We start from the raw sequence: 25,198 nt of genomic DNA, 5'->3' as shown, positions 1-25,198 counted from the left end.
CTGCGGGCCAAATCTGGCTGTGGTGCCATTATTTTTGGCCTGCCATGCTTTTCCATTGCGGTGTTAAATTTGGCCCACCTAACGTATAATATGGATGGTCCATAGAGCTGCTTGGACCACCCATATAATCTTGTAGGCCGCAGGCAGTTTTTAGCCTGTGGCCTAAAAGTATCTCAATAGTGCCCCAACCCTGGCAATGTGGTGAATTCATTGCGTGCACCCTCCGACGGGTGCCTCCTGCAGCCTCTGGAGCCACAGGAAGGGTCCAAGCTAAGGGGGCAGTCAAGAACAACTACAGTAGGGGATGGCTTCTATTTTAGAGACTATTCTTGAGGAATGGCTTCTATATAAAAGACTGTTGGGGAGGGCTGGCTACTACATAGGACAATTGGAGAGGGCTGACTACTATATAAAAGAGACTATTGGGGAGGGCTGGCTACTATATAAGAGACTATTTTAGCGACTGGCTTCTTAATAAGACAATTGGGGAGGGCTGGCTACTGTATAAGACACTATTGGGAGGACTGGCTACTATATAAGACAGTATTGGGGGCTGGTTACTATGTGGGACACTATCGGGAGGGCTGGCTACTATGTAGGTCTCTAAGGGTGGTATTACATGGAACGATTATCGTTCGAAAAATCGTTAAATCGTTCGGATTTGAACAATAATCATTTTGTGTAATAGCAGGCAACGATTAAATGACCAACGAGAAATCGTTGATCCTTTAATAGGATCCGGACCTAGTTTTATCTTTCGCACATCGTTCGGTGGAATACGAATTCACAGCTGAAACGTACGCAATAGCGAGTACTAAACGACCAAAAGAACGATCATAAATACTGATCATCGTTTCGTGTACTTGGGCGAACGACTTCAGGTCGTTTGCCTTAGCGGTCGTTTAAGATCGTTTATCGTTAATCATTAGTCGTCGGAAAATTGCTTGGTGTAATAGTACCCTAAGAGTAGGCCTAGCTAGTATGTGGGACACTATTTAGGGGGGCTACTACATAGGGCACAAATATGGGATTACCTACTGCTTAAAGGACAACTCCCAGGGACCCCCCCCCCCCCGAAAAAAAAACAAAAAACACAGACACCATACTCACCATCCCTCCGGTGACGATCACCACTCCATTCGCCCGCCGTCCGCCTCACCGTCACCGCCGTCCAGCGATGTCTCTGACTTCCGGGTCCTGGGGATGGAAAAGGCTACCAGTGCGCTTGCGCACCGGCAGCCTTTTCATTGGCTGGAGCGCATCACATGGCTTCCAGCAACCTCAGCCATTCAGGGCTGAGCAAGCTGGAAGCCTTTTCCGTCCCATTCACTCTCTATGAAGACGCCGAGGAGGAAGAAGACCCGGACCGCCCCCCGGCTCTGACGTCGTCGTCACCAGATGCCGCCCGGGAGAAGAGGACCGTGACGATCGTAATAGGTAATGTATACATTCTTTAACTTCCGGGCGGGGGGGGGGGGGGGGGGGGCCAGACCGGGTATTTAGTCACATTACAAAGTTATATAACTTTGTAATGTGTGTTAAATAAGCTAAAAAAAAATTTCGTGGGAGTTGTCCTTTAAGGGATATAATGTGTAACTTTCATGTTGGGAAAATTACTTTAGGATAGGGAGTGCCAGGAACGCTGCATGCAATCTTCATAAAACATCATGGTTGGCCCGCGACTTTGTCCAATTTTTTAATTTTGGCCCACTGTGTATGAGTTTGACACCCCTGAACTAAATGTCAAAAAAAATTACAAAAAAAAAAAAAAAAGACGAAGTGCATCTTCAGTACAGTAACTCACTGGCCCCACAGCCCTGGTTTTAACGAATTTTAAGCCCGAGCAAATTTTTATATTTGCACTTTAGTTTGTTCCTTCACGTGACCTTTTAGGCCATATTGCCATTTAGGGCATAAAGTTTCGGTTGGGGCTGGTTGTGTTTCGTCTTTACGCTGTTTGCCATGTGTATCCATGTTTCTTAGGCTAGGTTCACACTGCGTTTTCAGCATCCGTTTAACGGATCCGTTTTTTTTAACGTCCAGAAAAATAGGGTCAGCAACGTTTTTTGGTCCGTCAAAAAAAAACGGATCCGTTTTTTTTATAATGGAAGTCAATGGAAAAACGGATGCACACAAATGAATCCGTTTTTTGCAATTCGTTTTTCATGCGTTTTTTGCAAAAAACGGATGCGTTAAACGGATGCTGAAAATGCAGTGTGAACCTAGCCTTACAAAAAAGCCCCAGCACTATTGCATGCCCATTAGAGAATGCAAGAGGGTGTGGGTCCCCTGTGTCGGGAATTTGTTCTGAACATATACGTGGAAACCAAGCCTAACGTTATGTTCTGTTTTGCCCTGCAGCTGTAGCTCAATGTCACCCTGGTCTTAAGGCCCTATTACACACACAGATTATCTGACAGATTTTTTCAGCCAAAGCCAGGAACAGACTATGAACTAAGAACAGGTTGTGAAGATAAAACGGAGATTTACTTCTCTGGCTTTGGCTGAAAAATCTGTCAGCCATCTTTTGGTGTAATAGGGCCCTTAGGCCGCATTCCCACAAGCTCACCATTAACCATGTGACGTTGATGGGATTGATAGGCAACATTGCACGTCTATTGGAGAATGCAGGGGGGGGGGGGGCATAGTGTCAACCACACGCACTGTAATATGAGAACACGGCCTTTGTGTTAACTAGCAATCATTTCTAACCTCCTCCATAGACAGATCTGTATACAGGATATAGGGTTCTGAATCCACCACCCTGAGAAAACTGTGCAGCAGTGCATCCTACAGCGGCTATTTAACTGTGAGCACATGAACAGGGCCACATCCTGGTTAACCATTACCTGCTGTAAGGCTGGCCATATACTTTGGCTACTTGTCAGCTCATTTGACCACCTCCCACCCCACACACAGACACATGATTGGTCTGGCCATGTTTGCATGTGTTCTGAATGAGCTGCTGCCAGACACCTGGGGCTTATCTACCCTAAGAACAAAAGGGATGGGCACCTGCCATCAGACGACAGCCAGGACTTAGATGGTTATCCTGCTTGGCCAAAAGGCGCATTCTAGCAAAACATCTTTTAGATTTGGTTTGGGCTGTAAAAAAAAAAAGAAGCCATATTCACCTTTACCTGATCCCCTACAGCTGTCACTGTCTGAGGTGGGTCATTGCAGACCGTGAGTGGGTTACAGCAGAAAAAGCCAAAAGCGGCCAGCACTCCAATACTGTTCACACTGTGCAGGTTGTACACTGCTGTGACTATAATACAGACAACAACAGAAAGATCCAACCTGCAAGTGTTAGGACATAGGGTCCATTTACACAGAAAGATTATCTGCCAAAGATTTGAAGCCAAAGCCAGGAGTGGAGAATTCTCAGGCTTTCCTTTATGACTTGATCTCTGTTTATAGTCTGTTCCTGGCTTTGGCTTCAAATCTTTGGCAAATACTCTTTCAGTGTAAATGGACCCTTAGTGTATACAGTATATCCTAGCACTTGCAGGTTGCAGCTTCAGTGATAGAAGGCAGTGCCCGCAGGGACAACAAGTCAAAGGGATCAGGAAGTTACAAATTACTATATACCATAGTCTTATCTCTTACTCCATATCTGTACACATACATACAACTATCCTCCGCCAGACAGAGTGACTGGCTACACCCACAAGTGACATACGGAGAACATTAAGCCACCACGTCACCGTCAATAGAAGATAAAGCAGAGATCACAGGGACGATACTTCTGGACATCTTGTCAGTAATCTTATCAACAAATGCAGCCGGAGCTGGCCGACATGGCTGACAACACTGAGCACTAGACCAGCCCTAAATGCACAGTACATGCAGCTGTGATAAGGCTGCCTTTATACAGAGAGATTTATCTGACAGATTTTTGAAGCCAATGCTAGGAATGGATTTGAAAAGAGGATAGATCTCAGTCTTTCCTTTATGATCTGTTCTCTGTTTATAGTCTGTTCCTGGCTTTGGATACATGCACATTACGGAATGGCGACGGTTATACAGTGGGGGCTCTATACTGCTCTATAGTAATCCAGTAGGGGCTCTATACTGCTCTATAGTTATACAACTGTATATAGTTACACAGTGCGGCTCTATGCCTGTATATAGTTACACAGTGCGGCTCTATGCCTGTATATAGTTACACAGTGCGGCTCTATGCCTGTATATAGTTACACAGTGCGGCTCTATGCCTGTATATAGTTACACAGTGCGGCTCTATGCCTGTATATAGTTACACAGTGCGGCTCTATGCCTGTATATAGTTACACAGTGCGGCTCTATGCCTGTATATAGTTACACAGTGCGGCTCTATGCCTGTATATAGTTACACAGTGCGGCTCTATGCCTGTATATAGTTACACAGTGCGGCTCTATGCCTGTATATAGTTACACAGTGCGGCTCTATGCCTGTATATAGTTACACAGTGCGGCTCTATGCCTGTATATAGTTACACAGTGCGGCTCTATGCCTGTATATAGTTACACAGTGCGGCTCTATGCCTGTATATAGTTACACAGTGCGGCTCTATGCCTGTATATAGTTACACAGTGCGGCTCTATGCCTGTATATAGTTACACAGTGCGGCTCTATGCCTGTATATAGTTACACAGTGCGGCTCTATGCCTGTATATAGTTACACAGTGCGGCTCTATGCCTGTATATAGTTACACAGTGCGGCTCTATGCCTGTATATAGTTACACAGTGCGGCTCTATGCCTGTATATAGTTACACAGTGCGGCTCTATGCCTGTATATAGTTACACAGTGCGGCTCTATGCCTGTATATAGTTACACAGTGCGGCTCTATGCCTGTATATAGTTACACAGTGCGGCTCTATGCCTGTATATAGTTACACAGTGCGGCTCTATGCCTGTATATAGTTACACAGTGCGGCTCTATGCCTGTATATAGTTACACAGTGCGGCTCTATGCCTGTATATAGTTACACAGTGCGGCTCTATGCCTGTATATAGTTACACAGTGCGGCTCTATGCCTGTATATAGTTACACAGTGCGGCTCTATGCCTGTATATAGTTACACAGTGCGGCTCTATGCCTGTATATAGTTACACAGTGCGGCTCTATGCCTGTATATAGTTACACAGTGCGGCTCTATGCCTGTATATAGTTACACAGTGCGGCTCTATGCCTGTATATAGTTACACAGTGCGGCTCTATGCCTGTATATAGTTACACAGTGCGGCTGTATACCTGTATATAGTTACACAGTGCGGCTCTATGCCTGTATATAGTTACACAGTGCGGCTGTATACCTGTATATAGTTACACAGTGCGGCTCTATGCCTGTATATAGTTACACAGTGCGGCTCTATGCCTGTATATAGTTACACAGTGCGGCTCTATGCCTGTATGTAGTTACACAGTGCGGCTCTATGCCTGTATGTAGTTACACAGTGCGGCTCTATGCCTGTATATAGTTACACAGTGCGGCTCTATGCCTGTATATAGTTACACAGTGCGGCTCTATGCCTGTATATAGTTACACAGTGCGGCTGTATGCCTGTATATAGTTACACAGTGCGGCTCTATGCCTGTATATAGTTACACAGTGCGGCTCTATGCCTGTATATAGTTACACAGTGCGGCTCTATGCCTGTATATAGTTACACAGTGCGGCTGTATACCTGTATATAGTTACACAGTGCGGCTGTATACCTGTATATAGTTACACACTGCGGCTGTATACCTGTATATGCAGCTGTATACTTGTATATAGTCACCCACCACTTCTCTGTACTCTCTGCCCGCCCTCACTCACCTCCGGCCGGCGTCCTCGGCGCCCAGCCCCGTCTAACAGCTCCGTCCGTGTGTGACTACGCCAATGTAAACGTGTACTCTCTGCCCCAGGACTGGCTCCTGCCGGGGATCCTCACTCCAAGGCGTTGCCTGGCAACCTGTACTCAACCAGCCAGAGAAAGTGCGGGGCGGTGAGGAAGAGGAAGTAAGGAGGGTGGAAGAGAAGGCGGGGCGCCGGCTGCTAGGTGCGTGTCCAGGTACAGGGAAGGCTAGGTTCACACTGCGTTTTCAGCATCCGTTTAACGCATCCGTTTTTTGCAAAAAACGCATGAAAAACGGATTGCAAAAAACGGATTCATTTGTGTGCATCCGTTTTTCCATTGACTTCCATTATAAAAAAAAACGGATCCGTTTTTTTTTGGCGGACCAAAAAACGTTGCTGACCCTATTTTTGTGGACGTTAAAAAAAACTGATCCGTTAAACGGATGCTGAAAACGCAGTGTGAACCTAGCCTAAGGGAGAGGAGCTGCAGGGGGAGTTACACGTCACATATGTAAGGCGGAACACACACTGCTCGGACACTGATATAGGAAGTTATATGGAAATGATGGACAGCAAAACGCCGGGCTTATGCGCGCCAGTGCGCCCTCTGCTGGGCGACAAGGAAAAGTTCAGAGACGCCAAGTATGGCGGGCTGTGTGTGCACTACCGGCCTCATGTATCAGACCTGTCAGAGTATGGCTGTCATTCCTTCACCTAAGACACAAAGGGATGTTTCTTCTTGAGGAGAGCGCCATAAGACATATGCAGGCATAGAAGCCATTCATGCTCTACTGGGAAGAGGGATATGCAAAGCAGCTCTCTAATATTTAAAGGGGTACTCCAGCCATAAACACTTTTTTACCCTCTCAGCATAAGGCCTTAGTGCAACATTACGTGGACAGTCTTATATATGGACGGTGTGCAATGGAGCGGATGATTGTAACTCCTGGCATCATAATGATACATGCTGCTGGGAGTTCTGATAATCCATCTGTATATACGGACTGTGCACAGAATGTGGGAATAAGGGGTAACGCTGCTGAGGGTAAGTGGCAATCCTGTGCCCCCTGATACAGAGTCACTTCCAATCCCCGCTGCTGCTTAGTGTGACTAGCCGATTACATCGGGACTCGCCGATAAACCTAATGCAAGTCCATGAGCGTCTCATAGACTTAAAGGGATTATCCAGCGCTACAAAAACATGGCCGCATTCTGCCAGAGACAACATGACTCTTGTCTCCAGTTCAGGTGTGGTTTGCAATTAAGCTCCATTCACTTCAATGGAAATGAGTTACATAACCCCACCCAAACTGGAGACAAGAGTGGGGCTGTCTCTGGAAGAAAGTGGCCATTTTTGTGTAGCTCTGGATAACCCCTTTAAAGGGGTTATCCAGCGCTACAAAAACATGGCCACTTTCATACAGAGACAGCCCCACTCTTGTCTCTAGCTTGGGTGGGGTTTTCCTGCTCAGTTCCATTGAAGTTAATGGAGCTTAAAGGGGTTATCAAGCGCTACAAAAACATGGCCACTTTCCCCCTACTGTTGTCTCCAGTTTGGGTGGGGTTTTGAAACTCAGTTCCATTGAAGTAAATGGAGCTTAATTGCAAACTGCACCTGAACTGGAGACAAGAGTCGTGTTGTCTCTGAAAGTAAGTGGCCATGTTTTTGTAGCACTGGAGGCTTCCGCTCCATAGAGCAAGCATTGTGTGAATGAGAACCATGAGATCCAGAGCCAGCGTCATAGCAGAAACACAGAGCGTCTGGTGAGCAGGTGGAGCAGGGCGGCCATTTACCCTCCGCAGCCTTATGCTGGAAGGGTGACTGATGGTTATTACTGGAGTGCTTCTTTAAATAGCCATTTCAAACACCCTGTGTGATTCAAACATATTTGTATATCACTTCATTTACCAGAAATGACTCCTTACTTGAGCGGACGTGTCAAACTGCTTTCCCCGAACCCTCTGTGTTTTATTTCCTGCAGGTGCAGAAGTTGGATGCAGCCCTAGGGAGTCCTGGAAAACATGGATAAAGCCATAGGCTGTATCCATGTTTTCCGCTTAACACTACTCCTTACTAATGTCAAACTGTTCAGGTTCGGAACTGTTCTCCTAATCCTAGCGCTCTGCCAGGGAAACCTGGATACAGCCTATGGCCACGTTCACGCACTGTGTTTTTCCCACCCTGTATACACTACGCCCGTTGTTCTCTGTGGCCGCACCAAATAATTTGTCAGGCCTATTTTGTACAGCCCATGCATAAGGAAGATACGCTTCAGCGGCACTCACCATAATATTCACCTTTATTGGAATACAATCATGCTTTACAGGAAAACGAGAGGACATCACTCCCCACCTACGAAAATTTTACGCCTGTCTGGAGCTTTACCAAGGCATCAAATAATAACAGCCTTTCTGTTTATTTTCCATCCACTCCTGGTTTTGGTTGCAAAATACTAAGCAAAAATACTGTGTGGGACCATAGCTTTAGGCTAAGTTCACACGACGAAAATTTTCTATTAATTACAACCGTTGTTGCCGACTTGCAACAATGGCTGTTATTAATACAAAATTTGCACTGCATAGCAAGTCAATGGAATCCCGGGCGGAGTGTATACACATTGATTTCCCGGCCACAGGAAAAACTGACATGTCAGTTTTGTGCAGCTGCTATTCATTGAATAGCGGTCACACAGAACTGTCAGTTTACACAATGTGCAGTTTCGGCGGCTGTAAGAAATGGAGCTTCATTTCTGTTCCTACCTGTATCTACCTAGAATATAGATAATACACACAAATATATATATATATATATATATATATATATATATATACACACCCCACCCTCTTACTGGGTCTAGATTCGAGGTTGGGCCAGTAAATGAAATACAAGAGTGAGTGTAAAGTAAATCACATATTATCTGAGTGGAATTTTGCCTTTAAACATAAAAGAGCAGAAAGAGATAATAGTTACAAAAATACAATACTAATACAATATAACCAATAAGGAATAACCATTACATAACAGAAAACTAAAATATTCCTTCAATTCCAACAACAAACATTTCAAGTCTCCATCACAGTAGCAGCCCCTTGAGGTCTGATCTCCACTTCCTATCTCCTCCCCTTCCTCCTCCTCCTCTTCATGAGCCAAACATAGTACTTTTATACCATTGTTTCCCCCTATTCTTGCAGACGTGCCGTCTGTACTTCGTTGACCCAGAACCCTTTGATCACGGCAGAGACAATTGCCAGTTGGTTTCACAGTGTTATCGCACATATGTAAACACTCTACCTGTAACACCAAATGACTATCTGATGCGAGAATCTGGGCATACAATGAGTATTTAGCCTGCATGGACTCCAGATATGTAACAATACCCATACATATATACAGATGTAGCGTGTGTCAATCTTGATCACAATGACACATTTAACTCAACAAATTGACTTAACCTAGCTCCCTGATACAATAGTTGTGTCAGAGATCATGTTAACCCTGACTACATCTGTAATCCTCCATCTTGATTCCAATAAATAAATACCTTATAAAATACATCCAATATGGCGGACTATAACATATTAAAGGCTATAAGAGGCTAAGGCTGCATTCACACGTTCCGCACGGAACATGGATGTGGAATGACTGTAACGGACTCTCCCCCCGCCCGGGCAGCATCTGTGATAAGATGCTGGGAGCGGGGGAACTACAGATATGTGCCGCGTGGGGGGAGAGTCCGTTACAGTCATTCCACGTCCATGTTCCGTGCGGAACGTGTGAATGCAACCTAAGTATATAGTTTTCCAGAAACTTAAAAGAGTCCACAGTGACTCTACATGCAGGGTATAGGCTAACAGTCATGCATATGAGGAGCCATGACCATGCAGAAGAAGCTAGATACTATCCTATTGCTAATACTCTCAAAATACACACTGCACTGAACTATAGATAATAGGCTGATTTGCCATAACACCTAGAAGGGAGTAGCTGCAGTTTTAAAGCGACTCTGTACCCACAATCTGACCCCCCCCCCCCCCCCCCCCAAACCACTTGTACCTTCGGATAGCTGCTTTTAATCCAAGATCTGTCCTGGGGTCCGTTCGGCAGGTGATGCAATTATTGTGCTAAAAAACAACTTTTAAACTGGCAGCCCCTACGGGAGTATCTGTGCCCTAACTTTGCACCACCCCTCCGTCCCTCCTCCCCACCCTCTTCATCATTAACAATGCCACCGGAACACTTTTTCCATGCTAAACATTGCACAGGTGTCTTAACGATTCAGCTCACGCAGCCGGGCTCACGCAGCTGACAAATAGGAGACAATCTGCCTGGAGCATTCCTAATGATGAGGAGGGCGGGGAGGAGGGACAGAGAGGTTGTGCCAGCCCAATGCATACACAATCTAGGCCACTCCCATAAGGCACGGGGCTGCCAGTTTGAAAGTTGTTTTTTAGCACGATAACTGCATCACCTGCCAAACAGACCGCAGGACAGATCTTGGATTAAAAGCAGCTATCTGAAGGTACAAGCGGTTTGGGGGGTCAGATTGTGGGTACAGAGTCGCTTCAATGACTGGTGTTCTACAGCTTTTGACCCCGGCCTTAAAACTACTCTGTACCCACAATCAGACCCCCCAAACCGCTTGTACCTTCGGATAGCTGCTTTTAATCCAAGATCTGTCCTGGGGTCCATTCGGCAGGTGATGCAGTTATTGTGCTAAAAAACAACTTTTAAACTGGCAGCCCCTTGCCCTACGGGAGTGGCCTGGATTGTGTATGCATTAGGCTGGCACAACCTCTCTGTCCCTCCTCCCCACCCTCCTCATCATTAGGAATGCTCCAGGCAGATTTCCTCCTATTTGTCAGCTGTGTCAGCCCGGCACATGGGCTGGATCGTTAAGACACCTGTGCAATGATCAGCATGGAAAAAGTGTTCCAGTGGCATTCCTGATGATGAAGACGGTGGGGAGAAGGGACGGAGGGCTGGTGCAAGGTTAGGGCACGGATACTCCCGTAGCGCATGGGGCTGCCAGTTTAAAAGTTGTTTTTTAGCACAATAACTGCATCACGTGCCAAATGGACTTATACCCTAAGTGCTTATACCCTACAGTTCTAAACAGCACTAATGTATTGCATTTTTCTTTAATCTGTTGTCCTACCTTGCCTGCATATGTAATAGGAGTTCTGTTACGTCAGCCATGAAGAGTTTTCTGGCTGTTTGTACACCCCATTTAAAGCAAATGTACCATCACAGGTTCTGAAGCCACTTAAAGGGGTAGTGCGGCGCTAAGAAATTATTCACAGAATAACACACATTACAAAGTTTTACAACTTTGTAATGTATGTTATGTCTGTAAATCGCACCCTTCCCCGTGTCCCACCACCCCCGCCTGTGTACCCGGAAGTGTTGGTGCATTATACATTACCTGATCCGTGTCGCGCATGTCCGCCATCTTGTGCCAAACATCATCTTCGGACAGACGGCCGAATCAATGCCGCCGTCCCTCCTCTGACGCGTCCTGACTGTGCTCAGCCGCGATTGGCTGAGCACAGTTATGCCGAGCCAACTTTGTAATGTGTGTTATTCTGTGAATAATTTCTTAGCGCCGCACTACCCCTTTAATACATGGCAGGTGCTGTCTGGCTGCTATTAGTAGCTGACACACCGTCACTGACAGGCATCAGAGATGAGTCCAATACTGCTCTTTTGACTTTCTAGATGCCACATTTAATAGCGACCGCACTGTTTGAGAGTTATTTCAGAGTTGCCACTCCTGTCCAGGTCAGATTTGTCAGGGCAGCTTGAAACCCCCTGAGGGATTCTGTGGCTGCCATGTCAGATCTGTCAGTACAGCCTGCTATAGACAGGCCATTATAGTAGAACACCAGTCAAACAATACACTACAGTCATATGACAGCTTTTACAAGTCCTTGGGGGACTAAAAAAGTGTAAAAAAAAATCATGTCAGGCACACAAGTGATGGGGCGGTATAAAGTCAGATTGTGTGTTCTTTGGCTACAATTTTACAATTTCACAAAGTGCTTTTCTGTCCCATGCCTCAACATTGAACTATTAACCACAGCTGCCTCCGTAGATGTTTTGCCAGTCTTTCACATTGAGATTTGAACAAGGAAACTGTAAACTTCGACACACCCATCAACTCAGCAACACAGGTCACAGATGTCCCTACCAGGTGTCATTCCCCAGTTTGTCAGGTCTGACATCACAAGCCTAAAATAAATAACAGCACAAGTAATAAAGATTGTAAAGTGGAAAATATTCTGTGTAACTGAGAAAAAAAGGTTACCAGTGGTGGTGGGTGTGTCAGAAAGAGTTTAGTTTGACTATGTAATATGTCTTTTCAAGTTATTTTCCCTAACCCCTGTACTATAGTCAATCAAAGCTGATTTTTTTTTTTTTTTTTTTTGCCAACTGGTAAAAGCAGGGGTTATCCAGCGCTGCAAAAACATGGCCACTTTTCCCCCTACTGTTGTCTCCTGTTCAGGTGTGGTTTGCAATTAAGCTCCATTTACTTCAATGGAACTGAGTTTCAAAACCCCACCCAAACTGGAGACAACAGTAGGGGGAAAGTGGCCATGTTTTTGTAGCGCTGGATAACCCCTTTAATGTGGTCTTGTTTGGGTTGGATGGGAATGGTTCTCATGAAGCCTCAGAGCTTCACTCTACTGCCCCCTAGCGGCTGATCAGTGTATATTATTCACTGATCAGTTGCTTTGGGTAAAAAAGAGTTCTTTTTTCCCAATTTATTTTTTCTCTTTATGCGCCCTAACGCCGCTGAGTGTTAATCAGCTTCGCACGTAAGTGCGCCGCTAATCAGCTACTCCTCCTTTTTGGTGTAGGGGCTTTTTTCCCCCCTATATCTTACCACCACTGTCTGCTGATAAGTGATGCACATAAGTGCGGCATTTATCAGCAACTCCTTTCTTGGCGTAGGGATATTTTTCCTTACTGTCAAAAAAACCCATAAAAAACACTACATTACACCACACTACATGAAATAAAGTTTTACACTACACTACATTACACATTTACATACCCCATATACTAATCCCCGTATAAAGATGGCCCCCAGGGTGTTTTCGGTGGAGGACGCATTTGCTATTATTGCCTCCGACACCGAAACAGCCAGTGAGGATGAATGGGGGGGGGGTCCTTTTTTCCTCCATTCATCCTCATCATCCAGTGACGTGTCTGGGGGTAGCGTAGCATACGCTGCCCCCCCAGACACGTCTTTTCTGCCAGTACCTTCTCAATAAGAGATCACAGTATGGCGTGAAATTCTACAAACTCTGTGAGAGTACCTCAGGGTACACTTACAGATTTAGGGTACGTGCACACTGCGGATTAGCGAAGGATAACCCTTTGTGCATTCCGCAGCTGGCACCCGCCGGCGGACTAATGCAGGCGCGCGTCTCCGCCCGTGTCATAGACTCCATTCTATGCACGGGCGGAATCCGTCATCCGTCCAAAGAATGAACACGTATGCTCGTGCATAGGATGAAGTCTATGACATATGCAGAGACGTGCGCACCCGCATCAGTCCGCCGGCAGGTGCCAGCTGCGGAATGCACAAAGGGTTATCCTTTGCCATTCCGCAGTGTGCACATACCCTTACAGTGTATGAAGAAAGGGTAACCCGAATCCAGCCCCCAGATTGCCCCCCCCCCCCCCCATCCTCGGAGTTAGTGGGAAGATCGTTCGGGAACTGATCTTCCCACTGCTGGATAAAGGTTACCACCTGTACAGGGATAACCTTTATACCAGCACCCCCTCTTTCGGTCCCTCACTGCCGAGCTACTGTAGCTTGTGGCATGATCCGAACATATCAGAAGCAGTAATAGAGCCCTAATATTCAGCAGCCATGAAGGACCCCGTATCGCACCAGGGTAACATTTTCCAGGTGACGTCCCCCACACTGGAAAAAAAGGGAGACCCCAGAAGAAGTGCAGAGTGTGGCTTAACAGGGGGATCAGGAAGGACACCATTTTCCAGTGTGACACCTGTCCTGATCCCCCCGGCCTCTGCATACTGGATCGCTCCAAGGCGCACCACACGTCATTGGAGATCTACATTATCTAAATTCTGTCCCTTATTCCTATTTCAGGGGTCATGTTGATCCAGGGATTATTCTGATTGCCATTATGGAGTTGGGAAGGAATTTTTTCCCTGTGATGAGGCCACTGTCTTCTGCCTCACGAGGGTTTTTGCCTTCCTCTGGATCAACAGAGGGAATTTGATGGACACCTGTCATTTTCAACCTTATAAACTAATAATTGGCCTAATACCCCCAAATAAATTAAAATTGTCCCTTTTCCCCATGATGCAATTACAAAGCCTCTGTGCGGCCAGGACAGTAGAAACCCCCCACAAGTGACCCCATTATGGAAACTACACCCCATAAGGAATCTAACAAGGGGTGCAGCGGGGATATGGCCCCCTGGTGACGGGCACATTTGTGCCGTAAAAATAAAAAAAAATTGTATTTTTTATTTTCACATCACATGTCTACATATGTGCCAGTCACCAATGGGGTCCATATGCTCACTGCACCACTTGTTAGATTCCTTGAGGGGTGTAGTTTTCAGAATGGGGTCACTTAAGGGGGGTTTCTACTGTCCTGGCAGCACAGGAGCTTTGTAATTGCGACATGGCCTCTATCCTCCATTCCAGCCTCTAAATGGCGCTCTGTCCCTTTGGTGGCTTGCCCTGTGCCTATATGGCACATTATGCCCACATGTGGGTTATTTTCGTACTCAGGGGAAATTACCCTACACGTTTTGCATTAATTTTCTTTTTTAACCCCTTTTTTAACCTTCTTTAATTTTTACACTAAATCATTGATCTTGTCTTGATTTTTTCATTTTCACAAGGGGTTAACAGATAAAAAAACACAAAATGTGTAAAGCAATTTCCCCTAAGTACCAAAATACCCCACATGTGGACATAAAGCGCCATGCGGGTGCAGGGTAAGCCTCCAAAGGAAAGAAGCGCCATTTGGCTTTTGGAGGCTGGATTTGGCTGGAATGGATTTCGAGGGCCTTGTTGCATTTGAAAGGCTTCTGTGTTGCCAAGACAGTTGAAACCCCCCACAAGTGACCCCATTATGGAAACTACACCCCTCAGGGAATGTATCAAGGGGTGCAGTGAGCATATGGACCCCACTGGTGACGGGCACAAATGTGGAACAATGTGACGTGAAAATGAAATATTACATTTTTTACACTATAATTTTGGTTTAGCCTTAAATTTTTCATTTTCACAAGGTGTTAATGTGTAGTGCAATTTCTCCCAAGTCCGTAAATACCCCACATGTGGACATAAGCGCCATGTGGGCGCAGGGCAAGCCTCCGAAGGGAAGGAGCTCCATTTGGATTTTGGAGGCTGGATTTGGCCAGAATGGATGATGAACGCCATGTCGCATTTACAGAGCCGTTGTGCTGCCAAAACACTGGAAACCCCCCACAAGTGACCCCATTCTGGAAACGACACCCCTCAAGGAACCTAACAAGGGGTGCAATGAGGATATGGACCCCTTGATGACGGCCACATTTGTGCCGTGAAAGTGAAAAAATGAACGTTTTCACTTTTACGTCACATTGTTCCACATTTGTGCCTGTCACCAGTGGGGTCCATATGCTCAATGCACGCCTTGTTAGATTCCTTGAGGGGTGTAGTTTCCAGAATGGGGTCACCTGTAGGAGGTTTCCAGTGTCTTGGCAGCACGAGGGGTCTGTAAATGCGACATGGCCCTTGAAATCCATTCCGGTGAAATTCAGCTTCCAAAGGCCAATTGGCGCTCCTTCCCTTTGGAGGCTCGTCCTGCGCCCGCTTGGCACTTTATGTCCACATGTGGGGTATTTTCGTACTCGGGAGAAACTGCGCTACAAGTTTGGTGCCAACCTGAAGTGGTACAGTCAAAAATGACCAAATAAAACGGAGGCGTTAAAATTCACTAGGCACTCCTTTATATCTGAGGCTTGTGGTTGCGTCAAATAGCGCATTAGGGCCACATATGGGGTATTTCTATAAACTGCAGAAACGGGGAAATCAATATTGGGGTGCATTTCTCTGGTAATAGGTTTACAATTATGAAAAATATTGGATTACAATAAAATCTGCACAGAAAATTTAAATTTTCTAATTTCTTACACACTTAGCTTTTATTTCTGTGACTCCCCTAAAGGGTTAAAAACTTTCTGGATGTGCTTTTGCAGAGTGTGGGGGGTGCAGTTTCTGAAATGGGGTGCTTTGTGGGGCTTTCTAACATACAGTCCCCTCAAATACACTTTAAACCTGAACAGGTCCCTAAAAATATCTGATTTTGAAATTTTACAGAAAATTTTGAATATATAATTTATGTGGCATAACCATTTTCTGTATAAGCAGAAAAGTTTCAAAGTTGGAAAAATGCATTTTTTCCACAATTTTTCACGTTATTTTGTTTTGTTTTTTTTAATAAAGATTCGTTATAAGTATCGACTCCAATTTACCAGAAATGTAAAGTACCATATGTCACGAGAAAACAATCTCAGAATCAGCCGGATAGGTAAAAGCATCCCGAAGTTATTAATGAATAAAGTGACACAGGTCATATTCATAAAATTTGTCTTGTCCTTAAGGCCATTTCAGGCTCTGTCCTTAAGGGGTTAAAATGTAGCACTGCCATAGAGAATGTATGTAAGTAAAAAGTCGCAAAAAAGCAAAAATTGCACAAGCATATTTACCTGGTACTGACCAGACAATAGCTTGCACCTTTTTGTGCAACTTTTAACCCCTAGACGACCCTGGGCGTACCCATACGTCCTGGGCCGCCTAGGGGAGTTCAGAGCGGTGCCACACGGCTACCCTGCTCTGAACCACTGCGGTCCCGGGTGCCGCATGTAGCCCGGGACTGCTAATTAAATATAGCCGAAAGCAATCGAGTGCCGATCTCATTGATCTATGCAGTATAACTATACTGCATAGATCTCAATGAGAGATCAGTACACTTATACTAGAAGTCCCCCAAAGTGTTATTATTAATAAAAAGCCCCCTCCCCTAATAAAAGTTTGAATCACCCCCCTTTTCCCATGTTATAAATAAAAATAAATAATTAAATAAACATGTTAGGTATCGCCGCGTGCGCAATCGCCCAAAATATTAATTAATCACATTCCTAATCTCGCACAGTAAATTGCATAAGTGCCAAAAAATCCCAAAGTGCAATATTGCACATTTTTGGCCGCATCAAATCCAGAAAAATTGTAATAAAAAGCGATCAAAACGTTGCATATGCGCAAACAAGGTACCGATAGAAAGAACACATCATGGCGCAAATAACACCTCACACAGCCCCATAGACCAAAGGATAAAAGCGCTATAAGCCTGGGAATAGAGTGATTTTAAGGACCATGACTAGGGATAATATAAATCCTCCCATTAATCTCACCTGCCTAACACAACAAGAAGTGGGGAGACGCCTTAAAAACATTAAAATCCATAAGTCACCGGGCCAAGAAGGTATCCATCCTAGAGTTTTGCAAGAATTAAATACTGTGTTAGACAGACCGTTATTCCTAATATTTAAAGATTCTATTACGACAGGGATTGTTCCACAGGACTGGCGCATAGCTAATGTGGTACCAATATTCAAGAAGGGGGTCAAAGAGTGATCCTGGAAACTACAGGCCCGTAAGTCTAACATCTATAGTAGGTAAAGTATTTGAGGGGTTTATCTTTATGAAAATAATCTTATAACGCAGCACCAGCATGGATTTATGAGGGATCGGTTCTGTCAGACTAATCTGATCGCCTTCTATGAAGAGGTAAGTTATAGACTGGACCGGGGGGAGGCTGTGGATGTTGTGTATCTGGACCTTTCAAAGGCATTTGATACTGTGCCGCATGAAAGGTTGGTCTACAAAATGAGAATGCTGTGACTCGGAGAAAACGTATGCAAATGGGTAAGTAACTGGTTGTGTGATAGAAAACAGAGGGTGGTCATTGATGTCATTTGTGTCATGTCATGTCATTGGTGTCATTGAACATATTCAGATTGGGTTTTAGTTACTAGTGCGGTACCTCAGGGGTCAGTGTTGGGTCCACTTCTTTTTAATATTTTTATTAATGATCTTGTTGAGGGGCTACAGAGTAGAATCTCCATTTTTGCAGATGATACTAAACTGGGTAAAGTAATCAGTACAGAGGAGGATAATATCATATTACAGAGGGATTTGAAGAAGCTGGAGGCTTGGGCGGTGAAATGGCAAATGAAGTTTAATGTGGATAAATGTAAGGTTATGCACTTGGGCCATAGAAATAATAAGTACAGCTATGTGCTAAATAATAAAACAATGGGTAAAACTACTTCCGAAAAGGACCTGGGGGTATTGGTGGACAGTAAACTCAACTTTAGTGATCAGTGCCAGGCAGCAGCTGCCAAGGCTAATAAAATAATGGGATGCATCAAAAGAGGTATAGATGCTAAAGATGAGAACATAGTTTTACCTCTTTATAAATCACTGGTCAGACCACACATGGAATACTGTGTACAGTTTTGTGCACCGGTATATAAGAAGGACACAGCTGAACTAGAGCGGGTGCAGAGGAGGGCAACAAAGGTCATTAAGGGAATGGGTGGGTTACAGTACCAGGACAGGTTATCACGCTTGGGGTTATTTACGCTAGAAAAAAGACGTCTTAGGGGCGATCTGATCACAATGTACAAATATATGAATGGACAGTACAGAGATCTTTGTAGTGGTCTTTTTACTCCTAGGTCTGTAACCATGACAAGGGGGCATCCTCTACGTCTAGAGGAAAGAAGATTTTATCATCAGCATCGACGCGGGTTCTTTACTGTACGAGCGGTAAGACTGTGGAACTCTCTGCCACATGATGTTGTCATGGCCGATTCATTAAATAAGTTCAAGGGAGGCCTGGATGCTTTTCTTGAGCAATATAATATCACAAGTTATGGGCATTAGATTTCCGGTGATACGTTGATCCAGGGATTATTCTGGTTGCCATTGGAGTCGGGAGGGAGTTTTCTCCCTGTGGTGGGGTGGTTGTCGTCTGCCTCATAGGGGTTTTTGCTTTCCTGGATCAACACAGTAGGATTTCCCTAGGTTGAACCTGATGGACTCTTGTCTTCTTTCAACCTTATTTACTATGTTACTATGTTACCATATATTTGTTAACAATGGTTTGAATTTTTTAAAAGCCATCAAATAAAATGTATACATGTTACATATTGTTGTAATCGTAAGGACTTGAGGAACATACATAACAAGTCAGTTTTACCTCAGGGCAAACAGCATAAAAACAAAAACCCTCCCCCAAAAAATTTTTTTTTTTTCAATTTCACCACACATTTAAAATTTTTCTGCTTTTGCAGTGTACGCTCTGAAAAAATTCAGCCTTTCAGCCTTTCAGCCAGCCTGTCAAAGTATAAAAAATAACGGCTCATGTGGGTTTTTAGGTAAAAAAAAAAATGCAACTGCTATGGCCTTTTAAGCACAAGGAGGAAAAAACGAAAATGCAAAAATTTAAATTGGCCCAGTCCTCTAAGGGTTAAAAAAGTCGCAAATGATAAATTGGTTCATAAATAGAACAAAAATGGGCAAAAATCCAATTATTTGCTTAAGAATAGGCACAAAACCCCTAAATTTCCCCTACTGTCTGTTTTCGCCTTATTTTTGGATGGCCATCATTTTGAGGCAAAGACTTCTTTACGCCCCAAAATGACAGCTGTCCAAAAATAAGGCCAAAAACTAAAATTGTATGAACACAGCCTTACACTACTATTCATTCTGAGTTATTGGAACCTTGTAAAAATAACAGCAAATTGAGTACTAGAGATTGTCCAGGCTTAGATGTGTTTTTTCCAACCCTGGATAATAATTTTAAAGGAATTTGTTTCAATGCAGCATCTGAAAATGAAACTCCAACAGCAACCACTAGGTTAGGGTCCTATTACACTGAGCAATTTTTAACGACTAACGATAAACGATCGCAAACTAGATTGTTTATCGTTAACCTGAAATCGTTCACCATATTACACAGAACGATAATCGTTAGTTACGATCGTTACTATGATCGTTATTGCGATAGTTACTATGATCGTTTATTCCTTCTGATTCCAGAAAAACAATGAACAATGTGCTATTACACTGAACGATTAGTGAAAAAACGGGGAACTTGAGCGAACGAACGTGGAATTACAGCGAACGATTAACGATAATTTTAGGTTCAGATCTAACTAAACGATCAACGACATACAAACGATTTTTCGATCGTTGCCTGCAATTACACAGAACGATTATCATTTAAATTCAAATGATTTAACGATTTTTTGCACGATAATAGGGCCCTAAGTTCAGTTCTTCAAGTGGCCATTGTCAGGTGTGTACAAGAAGTAGTCATGAAATGACTAGAGATGTACAGTTCGGTTATAAAGTCCTGTACATCTAGCAATGTGAATATGGGCTGCTGATTGGTAACAGTTAGTTGGAGGCCTTTACTAGGGCCTTGTGCTGGCTTCCAGCAGAGCACTGATCTAAATGATAAATGCTATGCTAAATATTGCTTATAACAGTCTCTTATGTGGACCAGGACTGTGCATTTGGAGCCGTGGAGTCTAAGCTAGTTTTGGTTGGAGTTGGAAAAAAACTATTTCAAAATGTTATTATTAAATTTTCATATGAATTTTATTAATGTTCCTCATTAATATATTTTATATCCTATAAATCTAAGGGCCCTATTTATAAAGAAAAAACAGAAAAACACTTTCTCACGTACATTTAGTTAGAAAGGGTGAAGCTTTTCCTCCATATATCAATAATAAAGCGCTGGCCCTATTAGATTAGGGTGGTCGGGGGAAAGTTGTCAGTCACTATTTGATAGTTTGTCTCTTGCTGGATGATTAACCCCTTGCCGCATTTGGATGTACCGGCACGTCCAAATCTGCATGTAGTTCCTGCAGATGGACGTGCCGGTACGTCCATGGGATGACAGGGGCGCAGGAGCTGCACTCCTGTCATCCCCGGCGGGGCCCGGCTGTCAGTGATAGCCGGGCACCCGCCGCAACTGCCGAGATCCGGGCCGAGCCCGGATCCTGGCAGTTAACCCCTTAGTGACCGCCGATACGGCGGTCACTAAGGGGCCGGCGCTGCAGTGCTTTTTATCTCCCCCCCACCGTGAATCCACGGTGGGGGGAGATGAAATATGTAAATCAGACCCCAGATCAGCCCCCCCCCCCAGTAGCCAGTCACTAACCCCCCTCCCCCGGCGGCCATCGGATCCAAGATGGCCGCCGCCATCGCTGTGAACAGAGTATATCTGTTCACAGCGATGGAAATGTAAAAATTAATTAAAACCCCATGCTCTCCGCCACCGGAGGTAGCGGAGAGCATGGGGCAGTGATCGGGGACCCCCCTGTGGGGTCCCGGAACAGGCGATCGGCGGTATATACTATATACCGCCGATCGCCTGTTCCCAGTGCAGGGATGCACTTTTTATCCCCTGTCACCATGAATGATTGGTGACAGGGGATAAAAAGTGTCAGTGTCCGTCCCCCCAAGTAACCACTGTAACCACCCCAGGTTGCCCGTGACCACCCCATGTTTACCGTATCCACCCCAGATTACCCGTAACCACCCCAGGTTGTCTGTAACCACAGCAGGTTGTCCGTATCCACCCCACGTTGCCCGAAACCACCCCAGGTTGCCTGTAACCACCCCAGGTTGCCTGTGACCACCCCATGTAGACCATATCCACCCCAGATTGTCTGTAACCACCCCAGATTGTCTGTAACCACAGCAGGTTGTCTGTAACCACCCCAGGTTGCCTGTGACCACCCCATGTTCACCGTAACCACCCCAGTTTGTCCGTATTCACCCCAGATTACCCGTAACCACCCCATGTTCACCGTAACCACCCAAGGTTGTCCATATCCACCCCAGATTACCCGGAACCACCCCAGGCTGTCGGTAACCACCTCCAGATTAGCCGTAACCACCCCAGACTGTCCGTAACCACCTTACGTTACCTGTAATCTCATTTTCTTTATTGTATTTTAGTAACTGCGCTATTCTAATAACTATTACTAGCTGCGGTTTTGCTCCAGCAAATTGGCGCTCCTTCCCTTCTGAGCCCTGCTGTGTGCCCATACAGTGGTTTATGCCCACATATGGGGTACCGTTGTACTCAGGAGAAACTGCGTTACAGATTTTGGGGTACATTTTCTCTCCTGTTCCTCGTGAAATTTTGAAATTTCAAACTAAATGAACATATTATTGGAAAAATTTGAATTTTTCATTTTTACTGGCCAATTTTGAATACTTTCCTCCAATACCTGTTGGGTCAAAATGGTCACCACACACCAAAATGAATTCTTTGAGGGGTGCACTTTCCAAAATGGGGTGTCTTATGGGGGGGGGGGTTCACTCCGCTGGCACTACAGGGGCTCTGCAAACGCACCTGGCTCTCAGAAACTTCTTCAGAATAATCTGCACTGAAAATGCTAATTGGCGCTCCTTCCCTTCCGAGCCCTGCTGTGTGCCTATACAGTGGTTTATGCCCACATATGGGGTACTGTTCTACTCAGAAGAACCTGCGTTACAGATTTTGGGGTGAACTTTCTCTCCTGTTCCTCGTGAAATTGAGAAATTTCAAACTAAAGGAATATATTATTGGAAAAATTCGCGTTTTTTATTTTTACTGTCTACTTTTGAATACTTTCCTCTAATACCTGTGGGGTCAAAATGGTCACCACACCCCAAAATGAATTCTCTTAGGGGTGCACTTTCCAAAATGGGGTGACTTATGGGGAGATTTTACTCCGCTGACACTACAGGGGCACTGCAAACACACCTGGCGCTCAGAAACTTCTTCAGCAAAATCTGCATTGAAAAAGCTAATTGGCGCTCCCTTCCTTCTGGGCCCTGCTGTGTGCCCATACAGTGGTTTATGCCCACATATGAGGTACCGTTCTACTCAGGAGGACCTGCGTTACAAATTTTGGGGTGCTTTTTCTCTCATGTTCCTTTTTAAAATGAGAAACTTTAATCTAAACATATATATTATTGGAAAATTTTAATTTTCCATTTTTTTACGGCCTAATGGTGAATACTTTGCTCCAGCCCCTGTAGGGTTAAAATGCTCATTATACCCCTAGATTAATTCTTTAAGGTGTGTAGTTTCCAAAATGGGGTCACTTATGGGGGTTTCCAGTATACAAGCCTCCTAAATCAACTTAAAAAAAGAACTGGTCCCTAAAAAAATCAGTTTTGGAAACTTTCACGAAAATGTGGTAATTTGCTGATAAATTTCTAAGCCCCGTAACACCCTAAAAAAGTAAAATATGTTTATGAAATGAAGCCAGAATAAAGAGGACATATTGGTAATGGGACTAAGTAACTAATTTATGTGCTACGACTTTCTTTTTTTAGAAGCAGAGAATTTCAAAGTTCATAAAATGCTAATTTTTTTAAATTTTTCATGATATTTTGATGTTTTTCACAAAAAACACACAAAGTAGTGACCAAATTTTGCCACTAATATAAAGTGCCATATGTGACGAAAAAACAATCTCAGAATCAGTGACTGAGACGGGAAGTTCCTGTGGGGCTGGGATGATTCAGGAGCATGGTCGCTGACATGGAGGTGATAAATCAGGGCCTCTATATCACAGGTATCTGGCATTGTTAGCAGTTTTTCTTTGTGTATGGTGAATATTTTGTTAGAAACATAGAAGATTGTAAGCAGGAAAAGACCACCTGCTCCATCTAATTTTGTTTCAATTTCATCAGGACATGGTGGCTGGAGACTGGCTGCATCCACTGCACACACAGCAGAGAATTTGCTTCATATCTTTGCCTTATTCACTCAGAAGTCACCCCAGGATCATGTAGGACATTACATAGAGGCTGCTGAGCCAGATCTACTTCACACTAGTTAGATAAATAACTCCCCTGTTGTCTGATTGGCCATTTGTGAAGGATTCTGAGTCGGTGCCTGATAAAATAGTCGTAGCTTCAGCTTGCCAACTCCAAAGCCCTGATGGGGACTCAACCTCTCAACAAATTATGGCCTCCAGCTACATCATAGTGCTGTTAAGGGGGTACAGAGAGGGCTCACGACATGACACACCACTCCCGGATGCTGTTAGCAGCCAGGGACTATGGCTATTAGCCATCACAATTGTTTGTGCCAGCTAATTAACTATTTAAATGCCACTTTCAAAACTGACAGAGGCATTTAATTGGCTTATAGAAGCCATCCCCTGTGGTACAGTAGTGGGATCAGCTTGCTGTGATGCAATTGTAGCAAGCCAATCCATGGTACTTATGGTGTTTTTACACAGATTTAACTGAGAGATCTTTAAATCCAGGAACAGACTATAAACAGGGAACAGGTCATAAAGGAAAGACTGGGATCTATCCTCTTTTCAAATCCATTCCTGGCTTTGGCTTAAAAAATCTGTCAGATAAATCTCTCTATGTAAACACACCATTACTCTTCTGGCTCCCAGCACTGTCCCCACTGTGTGCAGCAGCCTGAAACAGAAGTACAGTAAACATTAATGAAATACATAGGTACTGCATTGATCCCTATCAGCAATCATGATATTACTCATAGGGTCTCCTAAATGGACTTAAAATTAGTGTGTTAAAAAAGTTATTTTTTTCATAAATAAAGAAAAAAAATCACATCCCATAATAAAACTTAAAATCGCAGTGTGCAGAATCACTCAGATTAATAAATATTAAATTCCTCCACGCCAGTAGCGTAATTTGGTGGGGGCAGAGGGGGCGGATGCTCCCGGGCCCACACAGGCAGGGGACCCACTGAAGATTTCACCAGTTAATGCTGTCTGCAAAAGCTATTGCTTTTGCAGACAGACTTAACAAATGTCTATTGGCTGTAGGTGGCCCCTGGCCAGCACTACGTGCTTCTACACGGCTAGCAAATGCTGTGCCTGATGCGAGAACATACGGTTGAATGCGGCACAGTGATTGAAAAGGCTCTCCACCCTGCCAATCACTGTTGTGGCCACAAGAGGCCGTTCCCTCCCTTAGAGCTTTTGGACATGAGTGATGTCACTCATGCGCTCACAGAGTAGGGAGAGAGTTGACATGAAAAGACTACAGTACTGCAACCGCACAGCAGGTAAGTATGGCTTTTGTTTCCTTAGTTATAGAGGAGGAGACCTATGTGGATGGATGGCTAACTCCTGGGAAGGATGTTATCTATAGAGGTTGGGGTATGGGATGTGCTGCCTAACTGAATAGGGGTACCTAATTTGGAGGTACAGTCCACTCACAGTGGTGGTGTCTAACTACCAGGAGGATTACCAGGGAGATTACAGC

The 25,198-nt window shown here is 44.5% G+C and overlaps 1 protein-coding gene across 3 annotated transcripts in view; it reads right to left on the bottom strand.

Moving 5' to 3' along the window:
• GOLM1 (golgi membrane protein 1) overlaps positions 1-5,970 on the bottom strand; it is a 45,234-nt gene extending 39,264 nt beyond the window's left edge. For 2 of the 3 annotated variants that reach the window (XM_069961771.1, XM_069961772.1), the window contains exon 1: positions 5,809-5,970. The gene's annotated coding sequence lies outside the window, so the exon portion shown is untranslated. The remainder of the gene's footprint in view (positions 1-5,808) is intronic. The other variant, XM_069961770.1, reaches the window with a different exon arrangement.
• Between the last annotated feature and the right edge of the window lie 19,228 nt (positions 5,971-25,198).

Source organism: Dendropsophus ebraccatus, chromosome 3, assembly GCF_027789765.1.
Source record: "Dendropsophus ebraccatus isolate aDenEbr1 chromosome 3, aDenEbr1.pat, whole genome shotgun sequence".
In the NCBI taxonomy this organism is placed as follows: domain Eukaryota; kingdom Metazoa; phylum Chordata; class Amphibia; order Anura; family Hylidae; genus Dendropsophus; species Dendropsophus ebraccatus.
Note: the sequence above shows the minus strand (reverse complement) of the source record. Positions and strands in the feature narration are given on the sequence as shown.